Raw genomic sequence first — 18924 nt, forward strand, 5'->3', positions numbered from 1 at the left:
ACAGATAGGGACAGACAGACACGAAGGGAGAGAGATGAGAAGCATCAATTCTTCATTTTGGCTCCTTAGTTGTTCATTGATTGTTTTCTCATATGTGCCTTGACTGGGGGGGGGGGCTACAGCAGAGCGAGTGACCCCTTGCTCTAGCCAGTGACCTTGGGCTCAAGCCAGCGACCTTGGGCTTCAAGCCAGTGACCTTTGGGCTCAAGCCAGTGACCATGGGGTCATGTCTATGATCCCACACTCAAGTCAGCAACCCCACGCTCAAGCTGGATGAGCTGTGCTCAAGCTGGTGACTTTAGGGTTTGAACCTGGGTCCTCGGTGTCCCAGTCCAAAGCTCTAGCCACTGCATCACTGCCTGGTCAGACTCTCTCTCTCTTAGTCTCCTGTTATTGCTCCTCTTGGCTCCTTTTTGTTCATATGCTTCATTTCCTTCTTACAAAGTGACTTTCTTCATCTTATAAAACATGGCAGCCAGTGCCTGCAGAGAGTTACATGTTATAAGCTCTGTGAGTGGAGAAGGGACAACTTGATCGCTTCTCTGGTCCGAATTCCAAAATTCCCAGGGAAAGGTCTCACTGGATGAACGTGAATAAGATGGCCACACCTTGACCAATCACCTGATTGAGTTCATATAAGAACTCTGCAGCCCCCACACCCTCAGGATCCATAAGGATGGACAAGGAGGTGGGGATTCAAACTAAGGGGTGATTGTTGGTATGAGGGGAAGGCTGGGACCCCCAGAAAAAGATGGGCAGTGAGAAGCCCTGAGAAGCACCTGAACAAAAGATTGATGAGCAGGGGCGTCTGATAGTCAGACATAAGCTGTTGGCTTTGCTGGCATGTCAAGCTACTCTGTCTCCCCAACTATACTGCAAAGCCTGCCACATGTTTTTTAATGCCTGTGGGAGTGATTTGGGTGAAACGAAGGGGTCTGTATCTTATGTCTGGATCGGTGCCCAACAGAATGGGGAGAGAAGTCACAGGTGCTGAGTGTGGTGAGGTGTGTTTGTGTGAACTCCCTGGGAACCTCTTGAGCCAAATCTAGGTAAATATCAGTGGACTGGGAACTTCAGTTGACATTTTCATCAGTGTGAAAAAATGAGGTAGACATTATATCACAAATAAGAATTGATGTAATACACAGAGTTTAGTGTTCAGTAAGCACGCAGTAAATAGTCGTTCCCATTTTCCTCACCCATCCCATTCCCAGGATTCAGGGACATGACTTTGAATGCTTCCCAGGATTTACTTCTAGGTGAAAGAAAATATTTTTGAAAGGGTAGGGTTTTGAAAATAGACAGATCTAGCTTTTCATCCATTTTTGACTCTATCTGAATAGATTCCACAATTTACTTAACCTCTCAAACATGTCTCTGCACCTTCATCATGAGAGTAACAGGGTGTGGGTGTAACAGATGAAAGAAGGCATGTAAAGCGCCCCAGTGCCTGATGCAGACTTTGGGGCCCATTGAACGGTGATTCCATCCCTCTCCCGTGTTTCTTACACGTTTCCCCAATTTCACTATGAGCTCCTGCGTGCGAAAGTCATGTTTCATGATAATGTTTTATGATTCTAAGGTACTCTACTATTTGCAAAGGTTTTTTCTCACCCATGTTTTTCTTTTGAATCCCGTAATAATGATCTTGTGAAGCAGGTTGAACGGAGTCTTATTTCTCCCACTTTAAGGATGAGATAAGGTGTGCTTAGCATAGGGCCTGGCACATGTTAGCTGCTTCATGTTTGTTGAGTGAATATTGAATGAGATCCACATATGTAGGCACTGTGTGACTAATTATTGAATCCATCCATTTGTTTATTCATTTAGCAAATATGTTTTTGAGCACCTTCTCTGTACCTGTCTGTGAGCAACAACAAAAGTCCTTGCCCTTATGTTGCTCACCTTGTTGGGAAAGGGATGACTAAATTAATGACCAAATGAATTGAGAAGACAAGGAGAAGGAGCTGATTGGATGCCGGTAACTACTGACAATGCTGTGTGTGCCCTCCTCCCCTCAGTTCCCAGGTTGAAACCAAATGCTTAATGTGATGGTTTAGGACAGGGGTAGTTTTGTACCTACTGCCCACTTTTGTATCTCTGTTTGTAGTAAAATTTTCTAATCACCCACAGGTTTCACAGTAATGGTGATTTATCAAGTAGAGAAGTAACTTTACTTTATAAAATTTATAAAGCAGAGTTACGGCAAATTAAAGCATATAATAATAATTACTTACCAAGTACTTTATGTCGGATTTTCGCTGTTTGGCAAAATAAATCTTTATAAAACAACTTACTATATAGTTAAATCTATCTTTTTATTTATACTTTGGTTGCTCTGCTACAGCCCACAATGAAAGCTGGAAAGCCCACTAGTGGGCGGTAGGGACCAGGTTGACTACCACTGGTTTAGGAGATGGGCCCTTTGGGAGGTGATTAAGTCATGAGGTCGGAGCCTTCCTGAATGGAATTAGTGCTCTTATAAAAGAGACTCCAGAATTTTTCTGGAAGAAACAAGAGTGCAATGTGAACACAGGAAAGCAGAACAAGGAAGTATGTGACCATGAAGTGAATGTTTAGTCTCAGAGATCAGAAGCTTAAAAAAAAATAGATTAAAACCTAAAAAGAAAGAAAAGAAAGATCCCAGCGCACTCAAGAAAAGAGAAGCCTCCCAACACCCTGCTTATTCTTTCAATATAACCCGTAGCTGGGCCCATCCTGGTTGATACTAACTTTGTCAACTTTCCTATGAAGGCCAAACTGGACTTCAGTCAGTAACAAACTGTCTCTATGCCAAGTGTATCCCATGTACAACTGACTGTGTAATGAAACTGGGAAACTGGGGCAGAAGTTTGGACTGGCTCTAAAGATCACCAAGCATTCAAGGTTTGAACGATTGCCATGCACACACAGAGGAACTTATGCAGGTGGATGCATAGTACAGAGAGTAACTCAACGCAGGGTTACACTGTAGCCATAGTTGACAGACCTTAGAAGACTCAGGAAGATCCCTGGGTTCCCATCACGTACATTTCTAACCATAGGCACAACATTGAGCAATGCCAGATGATTATGGACTCCCTCGGGTCCAAATCTTTTTTCATTTTTATTTTTCTTAAATGAGAAGTGGGGAGGCAGAGAGACAGACTCCCACATGCGCCCAACTGGGATCCACCCAGCAAGCCCACTATGGGGCGATGCTCTGTCCATCTGGGGCTGTTGCCCAACAACTGAGTTATTTTAGTACCTGAGGCAAGGCCAGGGAACTATCCTCAGTGCCCAGGGCCAACTCGCTCCAATGGAACCACGGCTGCGGGAGAGGAAGAGAGAAATAGAGAGAAGGGAGAGGGGGAAGGGGGAAGAAGCAGGTGGGCGCTTCTCCTGTGTGCCCTGACTGGGAATCAAACCCAGGACATCCACACGCTGGGCCAATGCTCTACCTCTGAGCCAACCGGCCAGGGCTGGGTCCAGTTCCTAAAAGACAAAGTTCTTCTACTTTCCTTCAACTAACTTTCTCTGTGACCAGTTTATTAAACATGCTATAGTATGAATTATTGTTCCACTCATCCATTTACTCTATGAGCCTAGAATGATTAAATACACTCACTTTTTATGTTGTTTTGAAAAAATATATTTTTTAAAAGATAAAAGAAACTCCACAGAGCTCTCTTATTTGTTCCACCATGTGAGGATACAACAAAAAAATGGTCACTTATGAATCAGGATATGGGCTCTCACCAGCTACTAACTCTCCTGGCACCTTGATCTTGGACTTCCCAGCCTCCAGAGCTGTGAAAAATAAATGTCTGTTGTTTAAGCCCCCAGTCTATGGCAGTTTAATATGACAGCCCAAGTAGACAAACGCACCAGTCTGGCATATTTTCTTTCTGAACTTTGAAAATAGAATTCTTGTAGAATTTTAAAATGACAGGTATGGAAGGGACCTTGAGGAACATCCAGTTTCATGGCTACATTTTGTAAACCCTGAGAACACTGTTCAAATGAGAACTCACTAAGGACAGCCAATTTATAAAGCAGATAAAAGAAGTGCTTCTTTGTATCATATTTGTCTCCAGTTCATTAAAATGTCCTTTGACTTTGAATCTTTTCCAGGTACCATTCCACTTCTGTGCTTCTCTCACAAAACCTTAGGGGCGGGGTGTAGACATTCCGTCCTCATTCTCCACACCTCCCTGCTCCCTTTCCAACCCCCTTCTATCTGGATGTCACGTCTATCCTTTATCAAAACTGCTCCTGACAAAATTCTCCAAGGTCTCCCTGGTGCCAAATTCAATGGCATTCTTCTGCTCTTATCGTATTTGACCTTTCAGTGGCTTTAACACCACTGCATCCCCTGTGTCTATGGAATCATTCTCTCCTAGTTTCATCTTCTCCCGCCTCTTTCATTGGCTCGCCTCTTCTACTTTAGTGGTTTTGAATTTCCTATGAGTCAGTCTTAGGGCTTCTTCTCATTCATCTCTATAGTCACTCCCTAACTAATCTCACTGATGCCGTCAGTTTTCAATATCATTTTGGTGTCTTCTAAATTTCTGTCACCAGCCCAAATTCCTAAAGAATCTCAGACTTAAATATCCAACTACCTGAATAATACTTTGATATCTCAGAGTCACCTCAAAAACTAGCTGCCCGGCTAAGTTTTCCATCTCTACCACATTCCACCTGTTTAACTCCAGTTTGCCCTCTTCCAGTGAATGGCCTCACCAGGCTGCGAGGGCATCCTCTGTGCTTCTTCCTTCTCCTCAGGCCGAGCCCCCAATCAGACAAGCCCTGTCTCTTTAAATGTATTTCTCATCTTTTCAGTTTTCCTGTTTCTATTGCCACTGCTGTAATTTCAGCCACATCAACTTTTGCTGGATTACTGCAATCACAGCCTCTTACCCAACCTGTCTGTTTCTACTCTTGTAAAATACAAATCATTTGAAAGAACTCTAAGGCTTAAATATTCTTTAATGGCCTTGCAGTGCCTCAGAGTAAAGTCTCCTTTCCAGGTCACGGCAGGCCCTGTGTGTGCACCTACCTGCTCTGCAGCAGCACGTCTGTCTACCCCCACGTTGCCCACCGGGTTCGGGACACATTGGACTTCTCTTAGTCTCCCGCACAGGACAGAGTCTTTCTTATTTCAGGGCCTTTGCACACGCAGCTCCCTCCCTGGGTCTCGAATCATCTTCCCCTCACTCTCTCCGGCTAGCTCCTTTTCAGTCTTGATTACAACTTACTCGACCTCTGAGAACCTTCTCTAAATATCCTGTCTGAATAGCTCCCCAATTTTCTGTGTCACTTCACCCTGTCGGTTTTCTTCATAGCACTTGTCACAATTTGCAAATTATTTATCTGTTTATTTGTTTACTGTCTGCCTCTATCCCTAGATTGTGTGCCCACGAGGACAGGAACCACATCTGTTTTGGTTGTTGGAGCCTAGCTAATGCAATATATATTTATTGAATTTATAATAATGGATGAGGTCCAAGCCAGAAGGTTGGCTTTCTGGCCTTTTGTTGTGGTTTTTCTATTAGTGACTGTAAAGGCTACTGTTCTTGGTTGCCCAGCAACAGTTCTTATTTAGTCTAAAAACACACCCACATGGAAGTGGGTGAAGGGTGTTGACCTGGCCAGGCCACTGATGGTTCTCCATGGCATGGCCACAGATGTAGCCCAGGAATGGGCATGTGACCCAAACCTGGTCAACCAGAGTGCTTTCCCTAAGGTTGTGCTAACTGAGGCTGGCAGGAAAGACTTTCTTTCCTCACCTGTTGTGAGGCTGTAAGGATGTTAGCTTGGAGCTGCGGAGGCAGCTGGCTGGACAGAATGAAGCCAGAGAAGCAGAGATAAGAGGCAAAGAGTGAGGGCTTCCTGATGGTGGTCAAGTCCTTGGGTCCAGGCTTTCAGGCCAGGCACCCCTGCCTTTCTGGTGTGCCTGTCAGTTCCTTTTGGGTTTCGGTTTTCTTTCACTTGCAATGGCAACATAATTTCTCTGAGCCTCAGTTTTTTCACCTGTCAAATCTTGTTGATTGAAGGAGTTCTCACGAGGCTCAGAGGAGAGAACGGCCACACAAGTTCTTTGAGATCCATCTCTGTGATCAGAGGAACAGGTATTTTCTATTCCTGGAGCAGTTCACTCGTCTTCTCCCCAAGGATGATGTCTGGAGTTAGCGTGAGCGCCTGGGCTGGGTCATTTAGGAAGCTTTTTGGGGTCCAAAGGCCAAGTCCCTGTCTTAGGCAGCAACCTAAGCATGTGTCAGTCCTGGAATGACCAGCACTATTACCTTATTGCCCCTGACATTTCCAGTCCTTGACACACATGCACAACGGAAGTCACAAATACTGAGAAGCAAGTTTCTTCCGGGTAAGTATCAAAGCCTTTTGTTTTTATTTATTTATTTATTTTATGAGCTGCTGGGAGACTTTCTTCTTCATTACTGGTGTCACACAGAGAGCTTATATGCCTCCAGCTTTGATCTAAAATAGTTTAAAGTGAAAGCAGCTGCTTGTGCTAAGCAGTCTCACCCCAGGTCCCCCAGGAGCAAGACTGGATAATGAAATGCAAACGGTTTGACCAGGGCTTTGCCGCTGGAAGATAGCTGCCTGCTGCGTCAACAATCGGGCTGTCTAACGCCAGCTCCTTGCTTGTCCAATCTGCTTCTCCTGTGTCCAGCCACCCTCCCAGCTGTTCCAAGCGCCTGAAACCTACGTCCACATGAACATGATTTTTTTTTCATTGTCACATGTACTTAAGCCTTCACTGTCGTCTCAGTTACTTATTATGACCACTACCCTCCCAGTGGCTCAGGAGTGCCTGACACCTCCCAGCTACTTGGTGATCGTTGCCCAAGTGACTTTCATCGTCCAACCCCAGTGCCACATTCTCTCTAACCGGTCATTTAGTCTCAGCAGCCTCTTGTCACGTTGAATGCAGGTCTACAGTGAGAGTCATCTGCCACCTCTCCAGTTTCTCACCCAGTCTCTTTATTTCTCATAGCACTCCATCCTGCTGCCCCAATTCCAGGCTCTGACCTTCAGATTGATCTTGACCCTTCCATTTAACTTTCTCTACAGATCCAGGCAGCTGCCTGTTTTAGTGATTTGTTGATTGATTGTTTCACCCAACACAGTTACCAAGGACTCTCTGTCAGGTTCTGTGTAAGTGTCAAGGAGATAGAAAATAGAGCTGCCCTCTCTTGGTCTATTGCTTGAACCACTGAGGCAGAACAATGGTGTCCCTATTCCAAGGCCTCATTAAAGCTCCCTAAACTCTGTGTGTGTGTGTGTGTGTGTGTGTGTGCAAAAATCCATCATTGCTCTCCATAGAATGGAGCCCAAATTTAGACTACAGCTGTGCTGTCCAGTGTGGCATCCAATGGCTAAATGTATGTAGCAACTGAGTACATAAAATGTGTCCAGTCTGAATTGAGATATATGGTAAGTGTATGATACATACCAAATTTCAAAGATCCAGTACAAAAGCAAAACCACCAATGAAATAATTAGATTTTTAATTATGTGTTGAAATGATCATATTCTGGATATACTGAATTAAATAAAATATTATTTAAATAAGTTTTTACTTAACTTTTTTAACAAGGCTATAAGACAATCTAAAATTAATATGTGATTTGTATTATATTTCTATTTTCAGCACAGGTTTAAAGTATGGGGTTTCCCATGATCTGAGTCCTAATGACTTGACATATTATTTCATATTTTCCTTGGGATAGGCTGATATGGTTTGTATTATAAAATTATTTTACTGATGAAGAATCTGAGGTTCATAAATGTATGACAGGCCCTAGCTAGTTGGCTCAGTGGTAGAACGTCATCCTGGCGTGTGGGTATCCTGGGTTTGATTCCCAGTTAGGGCACACAGGAGAAGTGCCCATCTGCTTCTCCACCCTGCCCCCTCTCACTTCTCTCTCTTCCCCTCCTGCACCCATGGCTCAACTGGAGCAAGTTAGTCCCAGGCATGAGGATGACTCCATGGTCTCTGCCTCAGGTCCTAAAAAGAGCTCAGTTGCTGAGCAATGGAGCAATACTCCAAATAGGCAGAACATCACTCCCTAGTGGGCTTGTGGGCTTGCTGGGTGGGTCCCAATTAGGGCACATGCAGAAAGTCTGTCTCTGCCTCTCTTCCTCTCACTGAATATATATATAATATATATATTATATATAATATATATATAATATATATATTATATATATATAATATATATATAATATATAATATATATAATATATATATTATATATATATAATATATATATAATATATATATTATATATATATAATATATATATATAATAAATGTATGACAGACTAGATAAGTGGATGTGAAGGTAGCATCACGAACGCAAGCCTCAGGAGAGACTTGAATAGTACCACATTCACGATGCCTGCATGCCATGGTCCTGTTGTCCCCTTCTACCATTCCCCAGTGGATAAGATGTGGAAGAGGAGCAGACCTGACACTGGAGGAGGGCTGACATCTGATTGATTACACAGAATCATATGTCAGGTGAGCTGAAAAAGAGTATCTGGTTGAGATCCGTTCATTGTTGGTATTACATGGCTAAACTCCACATGGAGGCCACCATGGTGACAGATAAAGTAAGCCTTGGCTTTAATCCAAGTTGCAGGTCTTCAGTGGCTGATTTCTTGGGCTTTGAAGGTTGCTCCTTCAGAAACTGGTGGGTGAGCAGCTAAGCTGGTCAAGAGTGGCCCCCTAGACCTGCAGGAGTCAATGGGAAGCAGGACGATAAAGCTTAGGATGATCTCCTAACAAGCAAAGGACTTGTGGCCAAGCAGCTATTGAGATTCTTCCATCAATGCCTACATGGGGTTATAACCCCACATCACACTGTCTCCCAGAGAATACCTCTCACCTTCTATGAACCTCTAGTGCCAAGGATGCTTCCAGGCAGGTAGTGTGGCTCTATGTGCTGCACCAGAGAGTTGATATCTAACCTGAAGACACAGGGAGCCATTGGAAACGCTGACCAGGGGAGTCAGATAGGGGAATTTTATAGCCAGGGTTTCAATGAGAAATTAAGTGTGACTAGAACATGGATAGATAGGCCTGCCAGCAGCCCATTTACAGATTTAGAGATTCTTGGACAGATTCATCTAAGGGAGGAAGGATGCAGGCACGATAAGCTGGACTCTTGGTTTCTGAAAGAATGGAGTAATTTCTGTGCAATCTGGTCTCCCTCACTCGTACCAGATGAGAGGCAACGCCTTGGCAAGCCTGCTTGTTTGAGTCAGCTGGCAGATGCCTGGTGAACGTGAGTGGGGCAACAGTGGCACCTGACAGTAGTCCACTACCTCTGGTGTTGGGGAGCACATATGATGCAGGTCTGGTCAGGGGTAATTTTGCAGGGTGTTGGTGTTCCTGTATGAGCAGACTGGAGGTGATAGGAGCCCATAAAATTTTAGTCATTTCTGTTTATGTGGCTCTATCTGCCCCCACAGGCGCAGGGAGTTTGGCGATGTTGAGTTTCTTGCGCTAGTAGCACCCTTAGTTGTTTATTGATATCCGGGGAATGATGGGAAGGGATCTGAGGCATGACTCAGTGTCTCGTGGCTAATTCTCTCTAGAAACCTGTGGAGGAATTCCTGATTTGGGTCGACCACAGTGGCTCTAGGATTTACTCAGGGAGGCTTTCAGGGGTTTTCTCTCTTTTCTGATTATATCTGTCAGTTTTGACAGATATGTATATTGAAGAAACAGCCTATTCAGAAGTAATCTTTGAATTTGTCTCTGTTCTCTTTGTTGAGAAGGCTCCCATTCAATCATTTACACATCCAACTACCGAGTCCAAACACTCTGACTCATCTGTAGGGGCTAATGAAGAGGTGACAATGCTGATTATAATGATTCTTCTCTAGTCAGTCTCTGAATTAGAAAAATTTAGAGCAGACAGAAATCTCTGCATTTCTGTGCTCTTATATCTATGTTGTACAGGATGGGGAAACTGAGGTTCAGGAAGGGTGTGACTTGTATGATGGGGAGCTTCTAGCAGTGAAGCTAGGACCAGGGCCCAGATGGGTTTCATTGGCTCCCTACATAGGCACTTGGCTCACAGAAGGATATCTTGGTAGCATCTGACATGCATTAGTGAGTCATTTGCAAGCAGCACAGTGACATGGGAAAGGCTCTGCCCTGGACATCAGGAGAGCTAAGCTCCAGCCCTCTCTCTCTCTCTCTCTCTATCTATCTATCTTACCAGGCTAGGTGGCCTTGATGCACTGTCTGAATAGCCCTGTACTTTTGCTACAACTCCACTGAAGTCTAATATGATGTCTCTTGAAGGTGAAACACAAAAACTCTCAAAGGACCCAAAGCCTTCATACATTAATCAACACATGCTATCTTAGTTATTCTGGGTGGCTATAACAAAGTATCATATACTGGGTTGCTTAAACAACAAACACTTATTTCTCATAGTCTGGAGACTGGTAAGTTTAAGCTCAAGGTGCTGACAGGTTCGGTTCTTGATGAGACCCCTCCTCCTGGCTTGCAGACAGCGGTGTCCTCACACAGTGGAGAGGGTGGAGAGACTGAGAACTTTGATCTCTCCTCCTCTTCTTGCAAAGACATTAATGCCATCATGGGAGCTCTACCCTCATGATATTTAAATCTAATTACCTTCCAAAGGCTTCACCTCCAAATACTGTCACATTGATTAGATTTCAACATAGCATTTTTGGGAACACAAATGTTCAGTCCGTAACACTCATTCATAAGGCAATTATTAAGACCCACTATATGCTCAGCATAAAAAAAAAACATGCACTTTCTTTTCGGGGAGTTTCCAGGTGAGCAGGTGGAAGCCATGGACACATATCATTTAACTTGGCCAAAAGACTTGTGAGTTTCTTGAGTTCAGCTGGGGGGTGGAGTGGAAAGCATGGTGCCTCTAGGGAGATCTGTGGGCACCAGACATGGACTCAGAATCCCTCTCCTCTTGCCTGCTGGCCAACAGGCTTGAAACACACTGGCAATAATTTTTCTATTTTGATGACGTCCAATTTCTTGTGCTTTTGTTAACCATTGCCTAATTTAAGGTGGTAAAAATTTATGCCTTTATTCTAAAACTTCAGTAGTTGTAACTCTTACATGTAGGTCTGTGATACATTTTAATTTCTGTATATGTTGTGATCTGTTTTACTATTTTTCAAAAATTCATTTCAGCGTTATATCATTGATAATGCCATGTTTTGCTCTCTTTAAATTTATTTTTAAGTTATTTGAGATGCTTAATTAATTTATTTTAATTTTCATATTCTATTTGTAAATAATTTATTTATAAATTATATTGAATATTATTTTAGTTTCATCCCATAGGTGCTGGTATGTCATATTTTATATTTCTTGTTTTCTGAAAATTTAATTTTCATTTCCTCTTTGAACCAGGGATTAAGAGTTAAATTCTTTTTTCATGTTTTAAAATACAAATTTATTCTTGCTGTTGGTTGCAAGTATTACAACAATTTAATCTAATGTCTGTAATTACTATAATTTGTTGTTAACATGGGTAAGTTTTGTCACAACGTATAAATATCCAAAATATTTTTTTTTCTTTGCTGGAATGCTATTGTGAAGAGCTGGTGCGGGGTGGGTAGCTATAGGCAGGCAGTTAGAATTTTTTTTTTTGTATTTTTCTGAAGTGAGAAGCCAGGAGGCAGAGAGACAGACTCCCGCGTGTGCCCAACCAGGATCCACCCGGCATGCCCACTAGGGGGTGATGCTCTGCCCACCTGGGGTGTTGCTCTGTTACAACTGGAGCCATTCTAGCACCTGAGGCGGAGGCCATGGAGCCATCCTCAGCGTCTGGGCCAACTGTGCTCCAATGGAGCATTGGCTGTGGGAGTGGAAGAGAGAGATAGAGAGAAAGGATAGGGGGAAGGGTGGAGAAGCAGATGGTCACTTCTTCTGTGTGCCCTGACCAGGAATTGAACATGGGACATCCACATGCCAGGCTAACACTCTACCACTGAGCCAAATAGCCAGGGTCAGAAATTTAAGCCAGTAGTTAACCTATTTAAAATGGAACTGAGAAGTAAAATTTCTGATGGTACTGCCAATTTTCATATCCCATAACATACTGTGCTTATGAAAGGTATACCAAAATAACTATGTTATTCCTGAAAATAGGGTAATGGGTTTAAGTACTGTTCTCATTAGCCTTTAACTAAGACATAGTAGCTTCTAGCCATGGCATTCAGCTCCAGACATATTTCCATGTGGCACATAAATCATAGTAATGGTCATTATAGCATTTTTTAGAATATGCACTCCTCAGCACTGATAATCTTCATCAGAACTTCTGTGACAATAACTCAGCATAACATGCTCTTTTTGTTTAGTTAATAAAGAAAAAAGCAATAGTGCAGGTGGAATGCATGTTTGTGCAATACTTTGAGTTAAGTGTTTTGAAGGTGAGGAGGTAATGGTCACTGGGAAGAAGAGCCTTAAATTTCATATTCATGCTCCCCTGTTTTTAATTCTAAATCTAAGGGTGTCAAGGAGGCCATATGGCTACAATACTATATCAGGAGATAAAGTATACACAACATGAAATGAAACCAGCCTGTACACTATTTTAAGACAATTATTGGGAAACCTGTCACTAATTCAGAAGCCACTGAGTCATCAGGGCAGCAGACCAGAAGGTGGAGTGGAGTGGGCCCTGTGAACTACCAGTGACCAAGTGATTGACACCCACAGTTCCACAACATAACTGTATTCTTTACTAACATATGCCTGATAACTTAGTGATAGTTTATAAGTTTAATAGTTCACAACCTTTTTAGAAAGCACCTAATATTAACATTCAAATAAGGAATTATAGAAAGTTTTATAAAGAATGGAATGTTTACTGTAATCCTTTTTAAAAGCCTTAGTCTATTTTGAAAGATCATATTGAAGTTTTTAAAAAATCAAAAGAAAGGAAAATGAGATTCCCCCCACCCCCCACAGAATACATAAGAACCATTTATTGGCAATTGCATTTTAAATGCCTAGAATAAAATGGGCCAAATTTCCAAAGGCAGTTAATAAAAGCTTGTCCAAGGACTTGTTTCACTTGATTTGGCAACAAGTAAAGTAAGAGTGAGTATCCCACTGAAGATAACAGTCAGTTTTCTCCACTTCTCATCTTGCTCCACTCTTTCTACCAGGCCACACAGTACATAAGCATGCACTCTCTAATGCCCCACTGAGGAATCATTTTGGTTTAAAATGACTGCTTAGTTTACATTCACCAACAGACTTCTTTACTCTCAAGATAGGACAACAGTGAATGCAAGTAGGTGTCAACTTCTTTGATTATGAATAAACTCTTCAGCAAACTCAATTAGATTCCCAGTCCTTTTTAACCTGGCATGTATATCCTTTTCATTGCCCAACCTGTTTACTAATTATGGTTGCTATATTTGTCAAGGGAATTTTCCCCGGGCAAATCTGATCTTTTTCCTAATGACAAAGCGTGCTTACTTTGCCTGGTGCCATGGATTTCTTTTTATTCTTTTTTTTTCTACTTTAATATGTTACCCATCAAGGTAAATGTTACATTTTGATCTAGAAGAGAAAGTGGCAAATAGATCCAAAAGTACATCTCTTACCCCAAGTAACATCGGAAAACATAGGCTTTATATTTTTCTTAGAAAATTCAACTCTGGTACTTTTTCAAGACTTATAATGTCAATTTCTAACAAATCATTATACAGGAAAGTACTTTCCTATATGCTAATTAATACGTTTTTTTAGTAATTTGAAATTTCTGAGTAACCTGAAGGTTCATTTAACAACAAAATAAATACAACACATATGGCTAGCTTATAAATTTCTTAGTGTAGAGGCAGCAGTGAATTTGCATCCTTCAACTGTAAATCCAGTTGCTTTTTTTCTGGAATTTTATAGAAATAATGTACCACAAAAACATGTACCACAGTGCTAGATGAGATTTTTTTGACATCAGTCTAAAATTTAATGAAGCTTTTAAATTATTTTATTTATTTATTCATTTTAGAGAAGAGAGAGACAGAGAGAGAGAGAGAACAAAAGTTAAATTACTACCAATTTTTCTTTTAATTATTCTCGAAATCATTTTTCAAAAGTTTCGTTAAGACATCTTTAATGTTTTCAAAATAAGCACCCATGGGAGAGACCTGGATGAAAGATACCAGATGATTTCAAAAGATGAATCTTAGTATCTGACTCACTTGGCACATCCTTAATTTACAAACTAAAATCAGTAGAAATGAAAGATAATTTTCAAAGGATTCATACATGTCAGTCTTAGAACATGGAGCTGCTAAATGCACTGGATGAGGACCTTCTGCTCACCTTGCTATTAATATGCACTTTTCTTCATGGAGTAACTGATTTCTGATTTATTTGTGGAACTATTGTTTGTGGGAAGGCATATACACGGGGCCAGATCTTGTTGGTTTCAGTTCCGGAGACTGTTTCCAATACTCCTTTTTTTCTGGTAGTATTCCGAGACTGGCTTCTTCCTAAGCCTTCAGTCTCTTGACAACCGTCCCTGGTCTATCATCCTCACGCTGCGCAAGAGGCTCGCTGTTCTCTGGTCAGGTCATCAATGCCCACAATTTGGGGAGAGTTGAATTCGATGTTGTAGACTCGGCCACTGGCTGGATGAATCCAGCGAGCAGTGAGGCGTTTTTTAATGACCTCAAAGGGCACGTTCAGATTAATCACTGTGTCAGTTTGATAAACTTTATCCAGGGGAAAAGCCTGAGGAAGAGCCCTTGGAAAACAATCCACTAGCCAGCTATGTTGGGTGAAGTTTTTCAGCTCATGAAAGGCCAGCCGCCTCATGACATCATCTTAGATGACCGTCCCTTGTTCAATGAAAGTCTTAGCTAACACACCGATTTGATTTCTGTGCCCCGAAGTATGGTGCCTCGGGGCAGGTCCCTGCTGGAAAGGTGCTTCAGCTACAGGTGTTTGGTGAAGCGCCAGGACACGGTCCCTTGTCGGAGCCAGGCGCCCCGATGGTCACCGCGCGCAGGAGCCGCCCGGTCGCCCCCATAGCCGCAGGGAGAGGCCGGCTGTGCGGACGGCGGGGATTCGGCCCGGCTGCGCGGTCACCCGGCTGAGCGGTCACCCGGCTGCGCGGTCACCCGGCTCCGCGGCCCCCGGAGCGGGTTGACGGGACCGCAAGCAGGCGGTGGCCTCAGCGGCCAGGCGCTCCCGGAAGTGACGCGACGGCCATCAAGAGTTAAGTTTTTTAAAATCTCTTTTCTGATATTGTTTTTAGTTTCTAGTTCTATATCTGACCAGAGAATACTGCCTGTTCATTTCTATCTGTTAGGTAGAATTTAGTGCTCCTTTCTTTGTGACTTAACTGTTGGTTGTTTTGGTGTTTATTCCAAAGGCATTTCAGGACATAGTGCCTTTAATATCTATCAATCAGGTTTGCCGAGTATTTGTTATAGTTAGGTCATTTATAAGCTTATTTAATATTTTTATCTACTTGATTTTCATAAAGGGAGAGAGGAATTAAAAATTCTCTACCACCGGTCAGATTTTAAAAACCTATTTTTCTTTGCAGTTGCTATAATTACTGTTTTTTTTACTGTTGCCTCTAATGTCTCTTATTGCATAGATATTCACGACTATTATGTATTCAGTATAAGTTACACCCTTAAGCCTTATAAACAGTGCCTTTCTTTGTATTGTTTAATGCCTTGTGCTCTTAATTTAACCTTTCCCAATATTTATATCCTGCCCTCTGCTTTATTTGTTTGAGTTTTCTTGTTACACTTTCGCCCATCCTTTTATTTTCAGCTTTTCTGAATCATTATATTTTGTGTGTGTATCTCTTGTATGTAACTGAGGGCTTAGTTTTGCTTTGTGATTTATCTGCAATATATTTTTAAACACATAAGTTTAGCCCGCTTAGTATTTTATGTTAGGTTTCTCTTTTACTGTTTATTAGAAAGTTGTTCCAAAATGAGTTTTCTTTGCCTTTTAAAACAATTGCAGTTTCAATATTGAGAAAGATTTGTACAATATTTTTGTTCTCATGGCTACCTTTGTAATTATAATTTTATATAGTATTGTTAGTGCTGTATTTCTCTAGACATGACTGACTGGTTCTTTTGTGTGAATAATGATAAAATTGATATGCTTCACTTTCCCACCCTCTCTCCCACCACCCACTTTTGCTCATCTCAGTGATTACCATTATCTTGTTCAGGTTGTTTACAGGTACTCCTTTCTTGGTTTGTCAACTTTGAATCATGTTCTTTGACGCCCACTACTACAACTGCAACAATTTGCAAAACTATTTTTTCATCTACTCCTTACCTTTTTCATTTTCTATTACTTATATCATTTATATATCGCCTGGGTACATAACATTTACATTTTGTCACCTCAATCTTCAGCTTTGCTTAATCTTTTAATTTTTTTTTTAACAGAGGCAGAGAGAGGGATAGATAGGGACAGACAGACAGGAATGAAGAGAGATGAGAAGCATCAATCATTAGTTTTTTGTTGCTATACCTTAGTTGTTCATTGATTGCTTTCTCATATGTGCCTTGACTGTGGGGCTACAGCAGATCGAGTAACCCTTTGCTCGAGCCAGCGACCTTGGGTCCAAGCCAGTGGGCCTCGTTCTAACCAGAGGAGCCTGCGCTCAAGCTGGCGACCTCAGGATCTCGAACCTGGGTCCTCTGCATCCCAGTCTGACGCTCTATCCACTGTGCCACTGCCTGGTCAGGCTAGTTAATTTTTTTTGAGGTATAATTGACATATAACATTATATTAGTTTCAGATGTATAACATAATGATTTGTTATTTGTAAGTATTGCAAAATTATCACTGCAATAAGTCTAGTTAACATATGATGCTTAATGTTAATTTTCCAGCTGTGGTATATATTGTATAACGCTCTTCACCCCTTTTTTTTTTTTTTTTTTTTTTTTGCTGTAGCTTGTTTCCTCTATTATCTCTTGGTTGATGGATATTTGTTCTCTTGTAAATTCCTCAAGAAAATTTCATGGGCCAATATTACATAAATTCAGAGATTTAACAACTGTTAGCTAAGTTTGCTTTTTGAAAGATACTTTTTGCTGGATAGGAAATCCTTAGCCCTCTTTCTTGGCCTATCTTGTAGCTGTTAAATACATCTTGTTTTGAGTGTTGCTTTAGAGAACTCTGAGGCACATCTAAATTCCCCTCCCCCCAAATTATGGCTTATCCCTGTGCCTGGAAGCCCAGAAGATACTTTCCTTCCTTCCACCTTTCCCTTCCTTTATCTCTTCCTCCATCACATTCCCCTTCTGTTATCCCTGCCCCTCTTCTCCCTTCTTTGTCTATTTCTCCCTCTAGCCTTGCAGGATGTCTCATGGTTGACTGTTCTGATTCAGTTTTCCCTGGTTCATGGTGTGCTCTTCTACCCTATAAAATCGAGCCTTTATTTTTTTTAAGATTTTATTTATTCATTTTAGAGAGGAGGAGACAGAGAGATAGAGAGAGGGAGATAGAGATAGAGATAGAGAGAGAGAGAGAGAGAGAGAGAGAGAGAGAAGGGGCGAGGAGCAGGAAGCATCAACTCCCATATGTGTCTTGACCAGTAAGGTGACCAATCGTCCTCCTTTAGGGAGGACAGTCCTTCTTTTGTAAGTTCCGTCCTCCCTCAAAAAGTATCCTTCTACATGTCCTCCTTTTTGATATTGGAAGACTAATCTGTAAATGTCTGTATTCAATCAATGTAGAGTCAATCCATTGCATGATGTGACGTATTTGTATTTGACATGACAATTCGTCAAGGATCATGAGTATAGTGCGGCGAGAGGCGATTATGAGACACATGCACTCTGCGTGGGAGACCTTGAGAGAGCACACGATATACTGAGTGCGCAAATGGCTTTGTGTACTTTTTACTAAAACACAACATGGTACATACAACATTGTAGACTCACGATCATTTCTTTCTCAGTGAATATTCAATCATACATAGGTAAGTACAATTCACGTTTTATTAATTCATTATCTATTTAATAATTTCCAAATACATATAATTTTATTTACAAGTATTTTCCAAAAATTCGAGTTTTAAAGTGAACATCTAACCTCAAACCATATCTATTAATTAAATAGTTGCATAAAAGACATTTTTTAATTAGAAAATGATAAATACACCCGAATATCACTCCAAATTAATCGTTTTGTTTGATATAATATTTAGTTTTGTTAATTTAGCTTCCGGAAAATTCACCTACCATGATGTAATGCAGTGGGAGTCAACCTGGTCCCTCCCGCCCACTAGTGGGCGTTCCAGCTTTCATGGTGGGCTGTAGTAGAGCAACCAAAGTATAAATAAAAAGATAGATTTAACTATGGTAAGTTGTTTTATAAAGATTTATTCTGCCAAACTTAGTGAAAATCCGACATAAAGTACTTGATAAGTAATTATTATTATATGCTTTAACTTGCTGTAACTCTGCTTTATAAATTTTATAAAGTAAAGTTACTTCTCTACTTTATAAATCACCATTACTGTGGAACCAATGGGCAGTTAGAAAATTTTACTACTAACAGAGATACAAAAGTGGGTGGTAGGTATAAAAAGGTTGACTACCCCAATAATGTTTTCAGTTCTAAATGTGCTTGCATCATTCCTGTAGCTCTATATTTTATTTTTAATTTTAAATTTCATTTAAGGGATGGAAAAATCAAAATAGAGAAAGTGCCATTTCAATGATAAATCGAAAAAGGAATTTCCATTCCTTATATCAAAGAAAGATACCATTGTTTCCTGCAATATTTGCAGCGAGGAATTTTGTATTGCAGTTGGGGGCAGAGCAGCAATAACGAAACACTTGACCACCAACAAACATAAGCAATCATTAGATGCATCAGCTTCCAGTTGTAAAGTA

General features: G+C 41.3%; 2 pseudogenes; one reads left to right on the forward strand and one right to left on the reverse strand.

The window, feature by feature from the left end:
• Positions 1–2548: 2548 nt before the first annotated feature.
• LOC136313999 (rRNA-processing protein FCF1 homolog pseudogene) lies at positions 2549–3119 on the forward strand (annotated as a pseudogene).
• An 11264-nt stretch (positions 3120–14383) lies between these two features.
• Positions 14384–15068, reverse strand: LOC136314577 (GTP:AMP phosphotransferase AK3, mitochondrial pseudogene; annotated as a pseudogene).
• Positions 15069–18924: the final 3856 nt, after the last annotated feature.

The sequence above is a fragment of the Saccopteryx bilineata genome, chromosome 10 (genome assembly GCF_036850765.1).
Source record: "Saccopteryx bilineata isolate mSacBil1 chromosome 10, mSacBil1_pri_phased_curated, whole genome shotgun sequence".
NCBI classification, from domain to species: Eukaryota; Metazoa; Chordata; class Mammalia; order Chiroptera; family Emballonuridae; genus Saccopteryx; species Saccopteryx bilineata.